This window comes from Pholcus phalangioides, unplaced genomic scaffold (assembly GCF_987345545.1).
Source record: "Pholcus phalangioides strain wild (caught in Gottingen) unplaced genomic scaffold, Ppha-v1.0 ptg000007l_1, whole genome shotgun sequence".
Taxonomy (NCBI): domain Eukaryota; kingdom Metazoa; phylum Arthropoda; class Arachnida; order Araneae; family Pholcidae; genus Pholcus; species Pholcus phalangioides.
The window spans coordinates 40,114,529-40,132,120 of NW_028301600.1; the positions used below are offsets into that span (position 1 = coordinate 40,114,529).

Below are 17,592 nucleotides of genomic sequence, written 5' to 3' on the forward strand. Positions count from 1 at the left end.
CAGATATTTATAAATTAGGGCAGCAAAATTAACTTACAAGAATACTTTTTTTAACCCTCACCCCTTTTCAAAATAAAACAACTGTACTGTCTTTTCTTATCAAACATCTTTTCATCAGCTTGTTTTTTGTTTTTGGTGTTTCAGGCTTTTGACACCTTGTTTGAAATTTTTCACACCAGTCTATTTAAGATGCTTTTTGCTTACTGAAGGCATTATTTGCTGTCTGGAACAGCAGCACTTCAAATGGGCTAAAAACTTTCTACAAGTTTTCAATTTTTTTATATTCTGAAAGAAACTGTTGCAAAATGGAAGAGAATTTTGGAAAAATCAACACGATGTTTGGCAATTCAGCACTCATTATTTGGTGAGATTGGCGATATGACACTTGTTATTTAGCAATATTGGCGATTTAACACTCGTTATTCTGCAAAGTTTCTAAATTAGCATTCGTAATTCGGCAGACATGCTCTTTTTACTCCGGGAATGAAATTTTTTTTCACGAAACATCTGGATTTGAGGCAATGACAATCGATTACAGTAATTTCTGCTGCTTACAGCAACGATTTTTTTATTTTCGAAAAGAAAACTAACTCACATTTGCGCTTTAAAGCTGAAAGACCATTGCAAACCATTCTTCAATTGCACAATCACGGATATTATCAGGGTTTCACGATGGAAAGCCCGATGAGGGGCCCCCCGATAGCTGAAATAAGGCGGTAGTTTAAAGCATTAAATCATTGGTGTACGCAAAGGGGGGTTTGGGGTTCTAACCCCCCTTGAGCCAAGCTTATAGTGTTATTTTGCAGGAAAAAGTAAACCGTGCAAGATGTTAATTTTGGCGCAGTGTGGCGCAGATTTCCCACCCCTGCTACTAGTAGGAAAAGCTTGCAAAGAAGCTCATTAGAACTGAGAATTTAATGTATGAAATTCCGCACATTCAATAAATCTAAAACAAGTATTCAATTCATCCCGCTTATAACGTTCCTCCCATTTAGAACAGTGGTCCTAACAATAAACGGGAAATCTTAATAAGAATTACTTTAAGTGTTTAAAATTACAAATTACAAATTACAACATTTTTATGACGGGTTTTTGAAAAACGTTATAAGCAGGATCCACTTTAATTCACAGTTGGAGAGGCTTACATTTATATATTTAGTAATAAATCTATAAATTCCCTTCTGATTAATTTTACATTTTGTTAAAAAATCTTAGCACTATCTTCTGATCAAAAATTTAAAGCAAATTAGATTCTCTCTCTCCTCTCTCAGACACTTATCTTCTGATTCCCTATTCATACTTTATAGTTTTCCTGGTAAAATGATTTTATTTTCCCTCCGATGGTCCACCACTCTGTTGCCACATATTTTCACCTCCGAATATGGGAGATATGTCAGATTTGTGTTGGTGAATAGTTTGTGTGTGTGTGCCCAGCATTTGGCGTGTTTGGTGTTCAGTAGGTGGTGCCATCTATCTAGCGCCACAACTAAATACATTCTCAAACTGGGCAAGCACACACATTTTGGCACCCCGTGTAATGTAGAAGAAGCAGTTATAAAGGGTGAATTCGGCACCTTCTCTAGTTCAGAGCGCAAGGGGGGGGGGGCACTAGACACACCTGCTCCCCCCAATTGTGGCCCTGCATCTATCCTCCAAACTGGTAATGCGTGTATTTGAAGTTTAATGTATACATATTTGTGTTGTAGGTCTGTGTAACCGCCGTGGCAACCAGTTTTTTTTTTCAAAGGAATAGCCAACTCAAAATTTTATCGAGCCAATTATCATTGCGCAATTGCGGGTTCCAAACCCAGATTTCCACCGAAAGCAAAATTTAGGGGGTTTTATAAGGGGCCTCTTCCAGCACCTCCTAGAGATAGAAGGCCTCCACACTCTGCTTGTGACGTCAGTAAGTAGTCCATTTTCCCGCAGAATATTCAGGGGGAAAAATTTCCTGCTCTTGCCAGTATCATCATTGTGAGGAAAAGAAATGATCGGGCTCAAAATTGGCGAAAACTATGCCCCACATCCAATCACTATGCAGTATTTGTAAGCCAGTCAGGAAGATTCTACGCCAAAATAAGAAGAAACGAAATAGCATGCTGTGTATCAAAATGTGGCAAACTTGCTAGGTAGTCTGAATGACGTTTATGGCAAACAGTGCAGAGGCCTCCTATCTCTAGGAGGTGCTGCCTCTTCCCTGCTTCGCCCCCCCCCAAAGCTCAAAAGTTTGTAGAGAATTAAAATATTGGAATAAAATAACTTCTTTTATATTATATATACTATGTTAATTTAAAATTTTTTTCGAGTGTTAGTGACCCAAACTTTCTGTGAAGAATTAGATCCTTGTGCCCCTCCAAAAGCCAATTCTGTGTTCAGACCTGTTATTTTCGCGATGCAAAACGATGACTACTACATAGCATGTGGATGACAAAACTGTGGATATTGAAGGTTGAGTTTTTACAGATTCGGTTTTTTTTCCCACGATCTCGGAAAAGTTTTACGATTTCAACGGATGTTCCAATCCTTTACAATTTTTTTTTAAAAAAAATTGCATTCGCAATATTGTAGGAACAAGACGAATTTACGCCGTATAGACGCTGTCTTCGGATGCCTGCAAAAATATGAAAATACCATAATTTCCTGCATGTAACCGGAAGGGAGAAAATCCGCAGAGAAATTAAAAAATCTGAAATTTGAAACTTCTGTACATGGCCCCTCATTCAGGGAAGCAACTAGATATCCCTAATCTTATTCTTCAACAACCCGCGTGTATATCAATACAGTACATGGTACAAAGTAGTAAAAGCACTTTTTCAAGGTCGCATATGATCATGATACATGATAAAAAGAAAAAAGTTGGGGAGGTTTTTCTCTCTACTTTCTTCTTCTTCTTCGCACTACAAAAGAACGTGTCCCAGAGGACGCGTGAACAAAATTTGTATGCGTCCTTTCCTGAAATTCCGGGTATTTTATGCGTTATAGCTTGTCAATGGCATCTCTGTATGTGTAACCTAGGGTCCTACATTTTTACCAGATCCTATCAACAAAATTCTTGTAATTGATTTTAATTGAGAAGGGAATCATCTATATATTGCCAAATAATACAAATGTAGTAGATTGCAATTAATGATTATGCCAAAGCAGAAATTGTATCCAGGGTGTCTACCAAAAGCAAATTTCTGTGACTATTTGGTGGCTTTTGTGTTACCTTTTCTTATTTGCAGGGCTCCTACTCAAAAAATTAGTAAAAGTAGGATGGGGAGGGTGCCCCCTTAGACAACATAATCATGACATAATAAAAAAATCCCTAGAATGTTTTTTGTTGAAAAATTTTTAAATTAATTTTTTTTCCCCATAGCACACTATTTCAGTATCCTGTACGATTGACTCAAGCCAAAACAAAATGACAGAAATGACTTGGTTACAAAAATATTTTTTTGGTTAAAATAGGGTCTTAGCAACCACAGATAATTCTTTTCTGCTCTCCTCACAATATACAGTAAAATCTTGTTAACTCGTCACCCTAATAAAAAGTTGTCACTCCGGTTAAATCGTCATTTTTCTTCTTCCAAGTCTAGTTTTCATAGATAACAATGTTATGAAACCCTCGTTTACTCGTCACTAATTTCGGTTAATTCGTCACTGTGGGAAAGCTTGAGAAAGAGAAAAAAATGGTTTCTATGGTTCCAATAAAAAAGGAGCTTCCAAATGGGAAGAGGTTTATGGTTTCCAATCTCCTTTTTCTTACAGTGACCAAAGCATCACCCCCCCCCCCCGATTGAGGGAGCCGGAAACAAAACTTTTGCTAGAAAATCAGTCATAAAGCTGCTACATGTGGGGTCAACTGGTTTCACTTCTTACATATTTGGTGGTCCACTAAATAGGAATGGGGTTCTGATGCAATGCATCCATCGCTTCCCCCTCCCATGAGCCTGAGACCACTGAAGTTGAAGAGAAAAATGGAAGACATTCTTGCATTGTTGAATGACAATGAGCGCGGACGACAGTTTTGACAAGAAAAAAGAAAGTGCCTTCTTTCAGTTGTCAAGACCATATGATCAGTGCCATCTTAACGCATGGCCCGTGGCCCCAAGAGAAGGGGCCTCAGAAAAATGAGAAGTAGTTGAATTTTTTGAGAATTAGTGAGAGGAAGGGCCTCAGAAAAAATCAGTTGGCCCGGGGGACCACGATGCTCTTAAGACGGCCCTGCATATGATAACTATATGATACCATATGATGACATGAGCTCCGAAAATTCTGGTTCTTGTCAGTGAATGCTATATACGTGCTGTAAGTAAATTGCTACTTTTAAACCATCTTATGAACGTTTTCAGATCAATAATGTCTCAAAAACGAAAACTCTCATCTTTATCTTTAAAGGAAAAAAAAAGATTTGGTTGCTCTTTTCGAAAAATCTAATGTTTCGAAGTCTACTTTTGCCAAAGAACACGGTATTCTGTGGACCACATTGAACGATATGTTATCGTCCAAAGGAAGTATAGAGGCAAGTGATTGCATGGACCAAAGGAAGCGATTGTGAAAATCAAAATTTGAAGTTGTCGAAGAGGTCCTTCTCAGATGGTTAAAATTCATTAGATCAGAAAATGTGCCAATTTCCGCTGTTATTTTGAGAGAAAAAGCCCTAGAAATTACAAAGGAACTTGATGTTGAAGGTTTCAATGCCAGTAATGGCTGGATTGAAGGCTTCAAGGAAAGACAGTCTTTCCTTTAAGAAAGTGAACAGGGAAGCAGCATGTGTTAATGTCAGTGTGGTAGAACACTGGAAAAATCACATCCTAAAGGAAATTTTAGCACGTTATTCTGAATCTGATGTGTTCAACATGGATGAAACTGGACTATTTTATCGTCTTTTGCCCGATAAGACTTTCACATTTAAGGAAGAAAAGTGTACTGCCGTTAAACTAAGTAAACAACATTTGACAATTTTGCTTGGTGCGAATATGGATGGAACTGGAAAGCTAAAGCCTCTGGTGATTGGAAAAAGCAGGAAACCTTGGTGCTTCAAGAACATTAAATCCCTCCCAGTGGATTATGATAGCAATTCAAATGCTTGGATGTCATCAATAATTTGGGAACAGCAAATTCGTAAATTGGATAAGCAATTTTCAAACCAAAGAAGGAAAGTCGCTATCATAGTAGATAACTGCCTGGCTCAGTCACACTCGTCTTGAAAATTTGAAAGCCATTGAAATGATATTTTTACCGCCAAATGTTACCGCACTTCTCCAGCCCCTCAATCAAGGAGTAATTCGAGAATTCAAACAAGGTTATAAAAAATTGCTTATTAAAGATTTACTGAAAGCTGTTGAAGAAAATGAAAAGTTCAAAGTGTCCGTTTTAGATGCAATTAAGTATACCCACAAAAGTTGGAATTTAATATCACAGAAAACAGTGAAAAATGTATTTAAACACGCAGGGTTTATGAGTAATGATCAGCAAAGTGTGGTTGAAAATGAAGACCCCATTCTGATACTTTTCCCAATTTATTGGATGACATAAATCTTCAAAACTCAAATATTCCCAATATCATTGATTATATGGACATTAATAACAACCTTGCAATATGCTCAGAAGCGACAGTGAAAGCGTTATGTGCCGAACTGTCAGAGGAAAAACAACATAACAGTTCAAGTGACGAAAGTAACATAGAGGAAATTTGTTTGCCACCTAAAAAAACAGAAGTTCTTGAAGCTTCAGAGACTGTTCGAGATTACCTTACATCTGTGCAAGGAACAACCGATGAAGAATTCAAAGCACTAAATGTGTTAGGGAAAAAAGTCATTTGTTTTAACAGCTGCTTTGTTCAGTCTGAATTAGAAAATTACTGGAAAAAAAACATAAATGCACTTGTATTTAATCATACAAGAAAAGTAAAATTCGAAAAGGTAAAAGTTTTTTTTTGTGATCTGAAAAAAAATGTATTACTGTAGTAAACTCCAAGTTATTCTTTAATACAATGCTATGCAGCGTAACCTCTCAATAAGGGACATTCATGGAAGTGTCCCCTTATTCAAAGGTAAATGAATTTATATTTGAAGGTGACAGATCATGGAATAGAAGACTTAAAATAGAGTTGTCCCTTATTTTATTCCATAAAACGGATGTTTACCTGTATATTTAAATTTCATAGTTTTACAGTAATGCACATTTAAACCGACAGCACTCCGCTTAAGCTGTCACAATTTTTTGATAACTTGAGGTGATGACTTATTGAGGTTTTACTGTATATATATTATATTCTTTTTTGTGAGTCTTCCACAGTCCAGTCTGTCAACTCTCTTCGACAATACACATGGCAAATTATGTAAGTTTTTTAAGAATGACTTTCTTTCGATACCATATCCAAAAGCAAAATGTGTAAATTACAAGGTCAAATATAAATAAGTCGAGGTGGACCAGATGGTTTTACTGTGTTATCCATCCCTTTTAAAAAGGATTTGTTTAAATTTTAGTGGTCAATGCCAGTGTAATCGTTTTTGACAAATGAAGCACTTTTATTTTTAGCTCTTTACTTGAGCATTGTAAATATTGTTTGTGCCTCTGCATGCCCTAAAAATACAGAAGAAAATTGAATGTTATTAGGTATCGCCAAAGTCACAAAACCTAGAATAGATTTATGCACCCAACTGCTTTGTTATGCAAACTGTTATTTCACCTATGCACAAAATGTGCACCATAATTTTGAACGATGAATGTGAGTTAGTGTCCAACAAAACAAGTAGTAAATACAAAATTATTTTTTTCCAGCCAGCAGAAGTTTGACTACTTTACTTGTAGAATCCTCAAACTAAGCAAATGAAAAATTACTAAACCACCAAATGGTCCACATACACCCCCCCCCCCCCAAATAACCTTAAAAACAATATAATTTGTGCTTTGGCAGAATAATTAATTGCAATCTATTACATATGTATTATTTCACATTATGTCTATGATTCTCTTCTCAATAAAAATCAATTATACAAATTTTTTTGGAAAAATAGTACAAAAGTGGGACATTTTACCAAAAAGTAGGTAAAGTAGAATGTGTGGGAGCCCTGCATTCAACAAAATGAGCCCTGCTGGACTGTTTTCTTACATCAGTTGTTCCCAAACTGTGAGTAGCGACCAACTAGGAGGGTTTGAGTTAATAAAATAGAGGGTCTTAATGAAAGGGGGAACACAAGTAAATTAACACAAAAAACATGCATTTTGTTTCAAATCTTTAAAAACTTTTAAATTTAACGTTGATTTAAATACAACGGCCCATAGAAACTACTTCACCAAACACCAACTCCGGCCATATCGCTATATTGCAATTTACTGCCATTAGTGAGATGGGTTGGAAGTGAAGGTGCTGTATATCGGTGGTCGCTCGAGTTCGTTAGGGTCGCCACGTTCGCTCCCTTGGGTTCAAACCCGGGACCCTGACATCAACCTTCACGATGGTAGATGAGCATCTTTCCACCAGGCCACTTGGGCCGGCTCATAGAAACTGGACCCTAAGGGCTCAAGTCACATAAGCCCCCAAAAGCATAAGTGAATACAGGTTGTTTCCCTAACAAGGTGGGGAAACTAATGTCCACATTTTGCTTTTCTGCCTACGGCAATACATTTTTTTACTCAGGGGGGGGGGGTAGGCAATCATCTTCATTGCCCCCCCCCCCCGCATCCCCACCATGGCTTCAACCAACTTTGCAAAATCGCATAAGCCCTCAGGTTATGAATATTCAATGCAAGACCCCTACCCCTCATCAATGTTTTTGTCACGTGGTGTATCTAGTGCGTCCCAGAAACAACCAATGCAGACAGATACAGTGGTGCCAGGAAGAAGCAGAAAAAGATATGAATCTGGCAACACTAGGAGTTAAAACACTTGACCAGACCACACAGTTTTGTGTGAAAAAGGATGCTCTTCCGTCTTACAAAATATGTAATCATTATGATAATTATATTTAATTTAAAATGTTATAGTAGTTATTTAGAGAAAGGCTGGCTTTAGTTATTCTGACTCAGACGAAACACCAATAAAATGATGACCTAACCGTGGAAAACCTTCTGATGCCAACTCAGTAAAAAAAACCTTGCGGATAAGACTTATTTTAATGTCAATAGCGTTATTCCTGGAGGGTAGCAATGGCTTCCTCACTAAATCTACAGACAAAATGTTAGGGAGCTCAGATTCTATTTCCTGATTGGTTGCAGGAATGCTGGCTGTGCTTGGCTAATTTCCCTTCCCTTAATTAAGCAGGCTTTTCTTAGGCAGATTTCCCATCTAAAGCATTTTCCTGCTTACAATGTGTTTTTTCATGACTGTTTTTTGAAAAACATTGTAAGCAGGATCCACTGTATCACACTGTAGTGTAATCCATATAGCTGTTCCCAATGTGTTATATTATGGTATAATCCGTATAACAGTTCCTGGTGTGTTGCATTATAGTAGAATCCGTATAGCTGTTGCCCATACTATTATATCCATGGGTACTAGCTAATGATAAATGTTACAAACTTGTGAGGTTTGTTAATTGTTTCAAGAAATATTTCTATGTCAAAGAAATGTACTATCCCCAACAGTTACAGGTGAAGACATTTGACAACATGTGTGGTCTTACCTAGGGTTTTCAAGTGAGAATTTCTGCCTGGTCGTTCTCAGGAATTTTTTATAATTTCTCGTTCCTGAAATCATGAGAAAAATTCCCAAGAATTTGGGAAAAATGCTGTTGCAACCAGTGGCGGATCATGATTTTGGGAGGCCCCAGGCGCAACCTGATCTGGAGGCCCCCCCTATCAGGGGCGGATTAAAGGTAGGGGCTGTCACCCCCCCCCCCCCCCGAGAGCAGAAAAATTAAATGGAAAAAAAAAAATATTTTCTACGTTTTTGACTGAATAACAAACCAAGAAAATAAATTTGCTTAAAAAAGGGGGAAAATTCAGAATTTTTTTCAAAAAAAATCAGAACCGTCCTGAAAAATTGAACACATTGTCACAACCACCGCCCCCACCCACAAATTTGCGTTTATCCACCACTGCACCCTTTTGGCCCTAATAAGAACGAGATGGATCACTAAAATGAACAGTATTATGAAAATCATAACTTTTTTTTTATTTTTGCATCACCAAAACCATAAACACAAAAATAAGATAAGGAAATATAATGATATTCTCTGGTACTAGATCAAAAATAATCACACTCCCATTAAAAAAAAAAAAAAAATCACAGTAAAATTCTGCATCATATTTTTAGTAATCTAAGATGTCCGTCCTGGTGCCTTCAGCCAGCCACACGGCAAAAATGGAGATCCGTCATAGTTTTAGTAATTTAATATTACTGATTAATAAAGATTTGATAATATCTCAAATATAATATATTTGATTTGATATAAAGATACTGATAATATTTAATAGAAAAACATTTCTTCAATAGAGGGAAGAAATTATATCAGAGTAAATATAAGAATTATATTTTTAATGGAAGAAATTAGGTCAGAATGAATAAAATTTAATGAAAGAAATTATTTCATAATGAATTAAAATTATTGTCAATGAAAGAAATTATTTAAAAAAAATTTTTTAGAAATTATTATTTTTTATTTGTTTATTCTATTTTATTTTTACTATTATTATATTAATTATTATTATTTTCTCTTTCAGCCACCTCGTTGGGCACTCTGCCTGTTGTGGCCTTTGCCTTTGTATTATTTGTATTCAGAGTGAATAAAAATCTTCTATATTATGCCCCCCCCCCGTTTCGTTTAATAACGAAAAATGCCACAGTATAACATTGTGGCCCGCGTACTTTATAAAATGTTTCAATATGGCCTGCTATGCCTCAAAGGTTGAAGACCACTGCAGTAGCCTCTCGCTAATCCGGTACGTATTAGACCACGGTGTGCCAGATTTTACCGAAATTGCTGGATTAACTTTGAAGAAACCCATTGAAATAATATATGAAATTTCGTGCAAAGACATAGTCAGGACTTGATCAGCAATTAAGAAATATTAGAACGTGTTAAGGGGTTAGGGCATCAGGAGAAAAGTGACACCACACCACCTAAATATCCTGGACTACTGGACGTGCTGGATTAGAGCACGACCGAATTCTCCAGAGACTACTGTAGTTGAATTGAAATGCTCAAATAAAAATTTATCAGATAATTTTTATATTTTTAGTTTTGCTTACCGTTATTTTTGGAGATTCTGCCATCTAAATCCTAAAGGAAATCTTGAGGATCGGCATGAAATTTTTTTTCATTACAATAACACACATTACAATTACATTAACAATAAACACTTTTCGGTCTGACACAAAGATGTTGTCTACCCAAGCCTCCTTGATCAATCCAAAAATGTAGCTCTTTTTTTTTTAGAAAGAAGGAAAAGAAACCCCCTTGATTTTTTTCAGCCGGGGAGGGAGTGTTAAAAGAGAAACAGAAAAATCACGTGATTCAGAATGCATGTCATTCAGCATTCATTTCAAACCCCACTTTTTTTTTTGTCATATGGTCGTATGATTCCAGTCATAGATTGCAAATGTATATGTTGTTTGAACCAGCTTATAGTATTTCATTCAAACAAGTGGGAGACAAAATCACAATAAGAGCTCTACTACATTCATTTTAATTAGTACGAGTGTCTCTTCCTGTGGATGTCTCTGCTTGCCGATAGCCATCTTGTCATCCATTATACTGTATACAAAAGCTTACACCAAAGCTGTCGTATTATTGGCGCCTATAAAAGCATTGAATATTGTGGAATGAGACATCTGTTTATGCCTTCACTCCAATTTTCATTTCGGACAGACATTAGGACCTGCTGTTCTCACCCCTCCTCCTGCTTGTGCCCTTAGGGAAATACTGTTTGAAAATGACCCTCCCTGAATGATCGCTTTACAATGTCTCTTCTTTCTTTGTCGGGGAAGAACTGGCCCTTGAGAGCTGCGTCTTGTAAATTGTTCTTTTCTTTCAGTTCCCGTTTTTCTTCCATAACTCTTATAGGTACAGTATACATTAAAAAAAAAAAATTGCGGTTAAAAAAAAAAAAAGGTAGAGCAGATACTGTACTTAGTTCAAGAGATTTGTTGATGCGCATGTAAATTCATATGTAGGATGAAGCACACAACTATTTGGAGGCCCCCCGCTCTGCCGAGGCCCCAGGCGCGCGCCTCATGCGCCTGTGCGGTAATCCGCCACTGGTTGCAACACAGTAATACTTGCAATAAAATATAAAAAGTTTTCAAAAAAGTCAATGGGGAATATTCATTGAAAAATTTATTAATTTTCTCTAGCATTGTTTGGAAAATAAATAGGGAAAGAAAGATACATAGAAGAGGGGTGGGGGCTTCCAGTTTCCAATTCTAAAAACTTTACAAGTAACCTTGCGTCTACTATAAAATCCTAATACTGAGAGAATGATACAAAGAGCCTCTGAAGCAAAAAAAGTCCCTCTTTCCTCTTCCATTTTATGAGCCTGTTTGGGGAACACCACAGATGAACACAAGATAAGATCTGAAAAGAAACATTGCGTTTTAAGTAGAAAGAGTTTGGTGTAGATACTCTCCTAGAAAGCACCCTGCATTTTGTGATTTCTTCAATTAATTTTACTTTCCCGTCCACATCACAATGACAGGCTATTTCACAATTGTAAATAGAGGCCAAAAATGTGAAGGAAACAGTAGGATTTTCAGGGGCTATACATTCTATAGCCCTGATATAACACCCTGTTTTTTAAGCAATAGTCAAGACAGATAAAAATCAGTATGGGATGAAAATGCACAGCTGGACAAAGGTCCAAAACAACAACCCCATTTAGGGGGAGAAAGAGAGATTCAGGAATTTTTCATTCTTTTCTTTTTTAAAGTGGGGTAACCCTTATCTACTTTTTAAATGCTGAAAACACTTATGTCCCAAGTGGGAAAATAATTTGTTCACGATTGTAGGACGACTCTTGGAGAGGATACTTTGGAAAATGGGCGGAGATACGGGGGGGGGGACATTGCCCCCCCCCAGCATCAACGGTGGAGTCGACTGATCTAATGTATATATGAATTGACATCATCATCATCGTGCCCCCCCCCCCAGACTTCCAAGTCAATCTCCGCCTATGCTTTGTAGAGAGGTACACTTTTTAAGGAGGTTAGAGCCCAATGGTCTTTGATGGTCACAAATCAACACTATCAAAAATTTTTACCATGACTTGTGATTACATGGAAAAACAAGTCAATGCCTTTGAGGTGGGACCTAATAGTTCAGGGGTAAAAATTGGGGACTTGAAGATTCAAAAATGAAATCTGGAGAAATTTTCTAGCTGTTATTTTGTGCAAAAAAATGTATATGAATAATTATTTTAATCAAAGGAATGTGTAAAAATTTGATCAGCCTATTTATGAAAACATTATAGTGGTAAGCAGGGACGTATCTAAGATTTTTGCTGTCCCTACAACGCTAAAGTTTGATAATTCTATAAGTGTGTTCTTTGTTCCCTCCTAAAGCTGTTGCTCCCTAAATTTTGCTGCCCAGGGCAGTTACCCCCAGTTCCTGCCCTGGTGGCAAGTACATGTGAAATTGAAGCTGCAGAAAGGGTAAGACATCATCTTTTTTTTTGCCAAGTCTGAATTTTTGTACGCCAGAGATAAAGGCGCCTTGTGACAAAAGGGAGATTTTACAGGAGAGTCGTTCAACTTTCCAGTTTTAGGTGCAAATAAACTTTTTTTATTACAGTATGTCTCTATGGAGCTCATTTGTGTTAATATATGTTATTTATTTTGAAAAGGACTTAGTGTCCCTATTCCTATGTTTAGTGTGACGAAAGCACTGCAAATTAATAGCGTTATCCCAATACTGACAAAAATGGACATAGTGTCCTTTACCTCCAGCATACAAATTTATAATATTCAAAGTAACAAAAATTAAAAAAAAGGTAAAATGTTATTGATAACTGTAGGAAAATTAGAGAAAATTCTCTCCCAAAGAAATTTTAAACTAATACCCTTAAAAAACAGTTTAAATCAATAGAAGTTGATTAAGGTATCTGACTACATTTTAAAATTTCTTTTTGGAAGTAAATATCAATTTTTTTCCCCCATTTTTTTATGAAAGTCCCATTTTTTGTGATTCTAAACCAGACCTTGTTTATATGACGCTTAGAACCAAAGTTACGTACATTTAGAGTTACATTTTTACATTATGTAATCTGTGAATGAAAATTTTAAAGGCGTTTTATGAAGAATGTTATTTCTGGCAATTCACTTGAGTTTGAAACATGATTTCTAAAAATCGATTGACTGTATCATAGCAAAATTTTAATATCATATTTTGTCGTTTATTGTTAAAGGTTATAAACCAAAATCTAAGGTATATTAAATGTATTTGTCTAATTGCAATGTTTTATATACACGATATCTCAAGTGGCATTTCAAAAAATTTCTACACACACAATTAAGTGAAATGACTCTTCTGCCAAAATTTGAAATTTGAATAAGAGTGAAAATATTGTGAAGTTATGCGGTGCATAAATGAAATATTTTAATATTGCTATGTGTTCATATTGATGGTATTGAACTTTCCATGACGTTTTGTATTTCCATGGCAACACCTTGCAAAAATGGCAGCTAAGGCCATTCTCATGTAGCTTACAGTGAGCACCGATCAGACAATAAAGTAGTTATGTTCAGAGCTGCGTCCATGGCCCCCACATCTTAGAGCAGGGCCTCTAGGCTGGGATCTTTTGCGGGCCCCCTGGTCATACTTTTTACTGGCACTTTTATTGTTAACTTAAAGCATGAAAAGGGTAAAAAATTCATTAGAATTGTCCCGGGCCCCAGGGCTAGAGCCCTGTCAGCCTTGCCCTTGTGGGGACCATGGCTGCGCGCGTCATGGCTCTTCTTCTACCTAGAACCCAACATTGATTATGTATCGACATACAAAACAAATATTAAAAAGTATAGAGAATAATTGATGCCAAACATAAACTTCATATAAATGAGAAAGTATTATGAATTATAGTCATATAAATGGGGTTCCACTGTAAATAAGTGATTTCCCTTTCCCGATTCCTGACTACTTCTTGAAAAACATTATAAGCAGGATCCACTGTATCATACTGTAGTGTAATCTGTATAGCTGTTCCCAACGTGTTACATTATAGTATCATAGGCGGAGATTGACTTGGAAGTCTGGGGGGAGGGGGCAAGGTCATTATTGCTGGGGGGGGGGGCACGATGATGATGTCAGCTCATATATACATTAGATCAGTCGACTCCACCTTTGACGTTGGGGGGGGGGGGTGGCCGCATCTCCGCCCATGTATAGTATAATCCGTACAGCTGTTACCAGTAATATTATATCCATGGGTACTAGCTAATGATAAATATTACGAACTTGTAACGTTAGAAATATTTCTTGAAACAATTAAAAATGTCTTAAAGAAATGTGCTATCCCCTACAGTTACACATGAAGACATTCAACAATATGTGTTGTCTTACCTGCCTTGCAAATGAAATTCTATACGTATTTGATTCAGTTTGTTTATGATTATCTAATCCTGTTGATTTTCATAAAAACTAGATGGCGACAATAGCGTTTACAGTGGAAAGTTTATATATCTCTCATTTAATGACTTTCACCCATCGAGCTTTCACCTTTATACGACAAATCTTGGCGAAAAAAAATTCTTTTTTTTATTAAGGTTCTCAATTCATTCCTATGAATTGTAGTGTTAAAATAATTCACTTGTGCGACGTACAACTTCAGTTATTCGACGTTTTCTTCAAATGGAACACGAAATCAGTAAAGCCGGGTTGCTAATTTCGCAAATGCACCGCTATTCCGCGATTACATGATTTCAGCCAATCACGTCTCTTCTTGGTTTACGATAATTCCCCTTTACCTTAATATCGTACGATCTGTTGTGCTTTCGGTCACAAGGTGGCTTTTCGTTATGTAATTACTGGAATGTATTCTGAAAGATTAACACTATATGTCCAACTCAATTGTTCATTTTAATTCGTGTAAGGGAAGGATTAAAATTCCGCGCGTGCTTAATGGTAGCGAGTGATGAAGGTGGTAATAATTTTTTTCACTAAAAGTATGCTTTTGATGATAAACAGTTTTAGGACCTTTTTTTGTTCTCCGAATTAGTATACGTGATAGTGTATCGGACTGCGAACTTTTATTTATTTATACAATAATGTTGGCCGAGGCCTAAACATGAGAATGCTGTTGATGATGACAGAAAAAAAGTTTTATATTTTTCGAAAATATAAATGGCGTGGGTGAATCAACGACAGTGGAGGGGAGAGAGTTCCAGTTAGAAATGGTAAGTGGAAAAAAAGCTAAATTTAAAGCAGTCGGTGGAAGCGGAGATAGGGTTTTATCTTAAGTGGATGATCAAGTCTGCTGAAGAGATATGTTGGCTTGGAAATAATACCGGTGGTATCAAAATTAAAAAGGCCATGGAGAATTTTAAAAAGCATGGTTAATCGAGAAAGAAAACGGTGAGTATTAAGAGGGAGAAGATTAAGTTCGCGTTTAAGTTCAGAGACAGACACATAGGAGGACCAACTGTCATAGATAAAACGGGCGGATTTATTTTGTATTGATTCTAGCTTCTCGATATTGCTAGCAGTGTAGGCAGTGGCGGATTAAAGTCGGCCGAGGCCCCGTGCACAAAAGAAAATATCGGGGCCCTTAAATTAGAAAAAGAGTGTGAAATTTGGGTTTTTGGGCCCTTTAGAAGTCGGGGTCCCGGTGCGCCCGCCGTTAAATCCGCCTCTGAGTGTAGGGGTCCCAAATTTCGGAGGCATAGGGGAGGACTGGAAAGATATAGGTTTGATAACAGAGGAGTCTAACATCACGAGTAGAGTGTATTAGATTGCGACGAAGGAAAAAGAGTTTATTGAGACATTTTTGATACATATAATCGATGTGTTTATTCCAGGGCAGGTCTGCGGAAATGATAACACCAAGGTATTTGTATTGAGAAACCTGGGATATGGACAGGGCCGTATTTATGTTTTTTACGCCTATGGGCTATACAAATTTTGCCGCCCCCTCCCATTTCAGTCTAACTTTTTACCCCTCCCATGCCATTACTAATGAATTATAAACAAACAAAAGACAAAAAAGTGGTACTGTATATTAGTTGCGCATAAATTTTACTTTTATGTCCTGTATTCGTATCCTATTCCGATCCATAATGATTGCCATATAAGGGAGGGTCGCTCAACCTCCGGCCCGTAGGTGTTATAGATTTAATTCCAATGTATGGTGCATACATTCGAATATGAAAGTATTTCAGCAATAAAATCAATAGTGCATTACATAATATCTATACATATTTATCTTTAACCGCACGTCCTAAAAAGTGTGTTTTGAAATAATGAAACATTCGTGGACCGATTAAAATTCTAGATGGAGCCCGCCTGTGGTTTGTGCACTCGTGTGATTTGAATGCTTGCATTACTTGAATATTACAGGGTGTCCCACAATCAAAATGAGAATAGCCAGAATTCTGCCACTATTAAAGTCATTCTTGCGGAATGTAAATGCACTTAGTGAGGAATTTCAGCTACGTCATTCATGTTTCAAGGGATTGTATAATTATTAAAATTAAAAAAAAAATTAACTTTTTATATGGACAATCTGTGCCCAAAAAACGAATTAAAAAGTTGTTGCCCTGTCTTCTCTGACGCCAACGAAGAAATTTCCACGTTTCCAACTGCAATATTCGCAGAGATATCTAAATTCAAAGATCAGAGAAAAGTTGGGAAAGAAGCGTTGTCCTTTAGATTTTTGTTGGCTTTTTCCCAACTTTCCTCGGATTTTTCGAATTAAAATATTTCAGTAAATACTTAGAAACAAGGAAATTCTTATAAATTAAACTGCTTTTGTTCGTTCGATTTTTGTTCTTTTGCCTATGATACTTTTATATTGAAAGCTACATAATAAAAAATATAATAGTAGTATAGAATAGATTATGTAAAAAATTCTTTGAAAAGTTAATTTAGTAATTAAAAGGTTAGAATAATACATATTGTATAGATTTTCTCTTGTTATATAGAAATCAATTTTTGTGAAAATTTTCTACATAATATTCAAAAATGAGGCACGTTTAAAATCAGTGACCAAAAATGTATCACGAAACTTCATGATTTCCAAAACTTGCTATGTTCATCAGTTTCCAAAATTTCTACAGGTCTGGATAATCAAATTTATTATATATTAAATTGATTCTAAATACGAATTAATGTGGGATTTACTGAGTGGCAGGGCCGCAACTAGAGGGGAGTAGGCGGGTCTCGTGACCCGGGCGCTGACCAGAGGGGGCGAAAATTTTATTCACAAACCTCTCCAACATTACAAGGGGGCGCCAAAATGCGCACTTGCCACAGGTGACCAAACATCTAGTTGCGGCAATGTTGGGTGGTAATTATTTTTTATTTAGAATTAAAAACGAAATGAGCAATATATATTTTATCGTGATCTTTTGTTTCTATATTTCATAGCGTATATTTTTTTCTTGCGGTACGTGTAGTTTAATACAATACTGTATTTCTTGGAATAAGCACCACATGAACGTATGCGTCGCTGTATCGG

At 36.6% G+C, this 17,592-nt stretch overlaps 1 protein-coding gene across 1 annotated transcript in view; it reads right to left on the reverse strand.

Moving 5' to 3' along the window:
* The window catches only part of LOC149085277 (GATA zinc finger domain-containing protein 1-like), a 31,173-nt gene extending 16,361 nt beyond the window's left edge, over window positions 1-14,812 (reverse strand). The window contains exon 1 of the mRNA XM_089233200.1: window positions 14,481-14,812. The gene's annotated coding sequence lies outside the window, so the exon portion shown is untranslated. The remainder of the gene's footprint in view (window positions 1-14,480) is intronic.
* Window positions 14,813-17,592: the final 2,780 nt, after the last annotated feature.